The sequence below is a fragment of the Cebus imitator genome, unplaced genomic scaffold (genome assembly GCF_001604975.1).
Source record: "Cebus imitator isolate Cc_AM_T3 unplaced genomic scaffold, Cebus_imitator-1.0 Scaffold133, whole genome shotgun sequence".
Taxonomy (NCBI): Eukaryota; Metazoa; Chordata; class Mammalia; order Primates; family Cebidae; genus Cebus; species Cebus imitator.
Window position 1 is genome coordinate 768,234 of NW_016107448.1, and position 3,658 is coordinate 771,891.

Here is a 3,658-nt window from a genome sequence, read left to right on the forward strand (position 1 = left end):
AGAGACAAAAAAAAAAAACCTTCTAAAAAAATCAACAAATCCAGGAGCTGTTACTTTGAAAAGATCAACAAAATAGATAGACCATTGGCCAGACTAATAAAAAAGAAAAGAGAGAAGAATCAAATAGATGCAATAAAAAATGATAAAGGGGACATCACTACCAATTCCACAGAAATACAAACTTCTTTCTGCCATGATTCTGAGTTTCCCCTGACCTCCCCAGCAATATGGAACTGTGAGTCTATTATACCTCTTTCCTTTAAAAATTACCCAGTCTTGGGTATTTATTTACAGCATTGTGAAATGGATTAATACAGATGGCTAAGATTAAAAAAGTGAGATAACAAGTGTTGATAAGAATGTGGAGAAAACAGAAAATGTATATACTGATGAAGGAAGCATAAAATGGTCCAGTTGTTTTGGAAACAGTCTAGCAATGTCTCAAATTATTAAATTGGAGGCTATCTTATGGCAACACAATTTTATTCCTAACCCAAGAAAAACAAAAAGTATGTCCACACAGAAATTTTCACCTAAATGTTTACAGCAGCATAATTTATAACAGACAAATGGTGGAAATATTCCAAATGTCCATCAAAGGACAAATGGATAAACAAACTTTTCATATTTGTATAATAAAATATTATTAATAATAAAAAATAAATGTACAAACACGTGCTACAAGACAGATAAGCATTTAAATCACATTCTAAGTTAAAAAAAGATCACAAATGACCACATGAACAATGATTTTATTCATATGACAGCCTTGAATAGGAAAATCTATAGTTACAGAATGTAGAATAGTGGGAATAGGAAATACAGTAGCTAAATGATACAGAGTTGATGAAAATGTTATAAAATTGTGATGATATTTGTATCTGTGAACATCCAAAGATATTGAATTGTACACTTTAAATGAGTAAATTATGATATGCTAATTATATCTCAATCAAGCAGTTAAAAAAATAAAAAACAAAGATCTTAACCTACTTTTACTGGCTTTGAAGATCCTTGAGCCAAGGATTCTGAGTGGAACAAAATGGTAGAAAACCCAAGAAAATAGATGCTTGCGCTACTAGAGACCTGAAGCAACCTTGCCACTGTCTTGATTTTAGCCCAGTGAGACCCATTTTGGATTTCTGACTTACAGAACTGTAAGATAATGAGTTTGTCTTGCATTAAGCCTTTATGTCTGTGGCTCAAACAAGCAACAAAAATCAACACACTCAACATTGGCAAATGACTATATCTGTATCCAATAAGTTGACAAAAGTTTCAATAAATTCATACACAATGGATTCTCTCAGTGGATAGAGAAATGCTTTCCCAAAATAGGAAGTAAAGAATGGTATTCAGGTAAATGTTCTACAAGTGTCATCATTTCAGGATAAAATAAATGGTATAAGCAATGGTGACAAGAATATTTGCCTCATCTTAAGAATCAAAACCAGTATTAATTGATATCATCTTCATGGGTTAAGAAAATCAATAAAAAATGCATTTATGCCTTGTTTTCATGTCTAACTTACTGATTTATCAAAATAAATGTTTTTATTCTATTTAAAATTTTATTTAAAAAATGTTTCAAGTAGTTATTATATTAATCTAAGTTGTAAAACTTTTGTCATTTTCCTTTTCATTGCCAATTAATGAAAACTAAAAAAGCTAATCTATCTTAAGATATTTTTTCTTCTTACATGAAGTTTTATTTGAAATAATACAATACCATATTAATAGTCACAAAGTTGAAAACATTTGGCTAATCTGTTGGATTTCATTAAATAAAAGTAAATATTTAAAAATTAATACTAAAACTTAAGTATGATTCTTCAGGATGTATGTCAGAAACATGTTTTACCAGAATGATTACAAAGTATAATGCTTTTCTTTAATAAGTATTTGTCCTCTTCAATTTTAAAATGTATTCTGTAATCTTTTACATCAGAATAATAAAGAAAATCTCACTGCTTCTCATTTCTTGTCTGTGTGAAAACCTTGTGATGAACTTTATACTTTTGTGCAGAGAGGTTTGACAGGTCAAATTAAAAACTCTTCTTTAAAAGCAGATTCTGATAACTGGGAAGTGGAGGTGGAATGTTACATTTTGCATACTACTTTAATGTTGCTTTGAAAAGAATAGACTGATAATCTTTGTCAATCGATAGCACCATCGTATAACAAAAAATACCTTGGATTTTCTGTATTACTTTCCAACATGAAAAAGCTATTATTCATTTTGAAGTGTTTCTAAATTGCATTTTAGGTTTTGATCTGCTATGTGCAAGTTAATTCCCAGACAACAACTCTGAAAAATTTCCCAGAGTACTTTTGTAACAAAGTAATAAAGAGCATATGAGGAAGATTTATGATGCTTTAGAAATATGAATTTCTACATACAGAAACTTAAAGAATAGATTACAGAATATAGTAAATTTGTTTAGGTTTTTAATTTGTGACATTTTGAAATGACATCTCTTTGAATACGGTGTTATTATACCTATGACCTCCTTTTATATAGTGAATTAGTTTGAGTGTGCAATCACTTTGCTCCTTTCCGTGGTAATTAGGATTATTCAAACTGAGTCTTTATTATCCACACTTCTTTCAGGCTATCTTTGTTTTTTCCTAGCTTGATTTCGTGCTGTACCTGAGGGGCTGACAACAGCTGCTAAGGGTCTAGAGGCAATCCACCATGGGCCGAGATTCCATGCAAGTTGCCAACTCTTCCAAAAATGCAAGGCCCTGACTGCTCATTATCTGGGATGTTTTTCAGAGTTGCATTTGCAATGGACAATTTTGAGGAATACATTTTTAGTTTTTAAGGAATAAGTTTATGTCTTCTACTGGACAAAAGCTCATGGTAAAAGCAGTGAGTCCTCCAAATACAATGTTTCTTTCCTGTAATAAAACTACTGCTTTTAGAGCCTTCTTTCATGGGTCCCTTTGAGTAACCTCTGTGGGAAATAAAAATGCAAAAAAGAGAAACTGACACAAGCAATATGAAGACATGACCATTGCTTTTTTCATGAATAATAAAGTCTTTTGTCTCTAGACCATAGTCTAATGTCTTCTGCTAGCAGCCATGAAGCAGCTACGGTTGTCTTTTTAAACTGTAAGTAAAATATTAGACTATTCATAATCTTTATTTTAAGAAGGAGTTTCAATATAATGTTCTACTGCTTCAATACTGGGACCCAAAGCAAAATAATAATAATAATAATAATAATAAGTGAATGGAATTTAAGCACCTAAGAATATACTAGACAGAAATATACCTTTGCTGTCCCAATGATGCCTATGTTTTGTGTGATTATTTTTCATTTCTACCCAATTTTGTTATACATTTAGCTTGTCATTCTGGATACAGGAACCACTGGGAAAATTGGAGACTAACTAAAATTTGCTTCCTTGATAGAAGACCATGATTCTTGTTTCTCACGCTTTGCAAATTTATGGACCATCCCCATTTCTTTCACTTCATATAGAATTGATATCCACAATTTAAAAAATTGTATTAGGCCCAATAATTTTGCTTTCCCGTAAACTGCAAATCAGTCTCACACTCTTGAATCAGAAAGTCCAGAATTGTAGAACCCATTGATCTTACATCATTTTTTTATTAAGATGGGACTGGCTCAGACTGAACCTTAGGCCT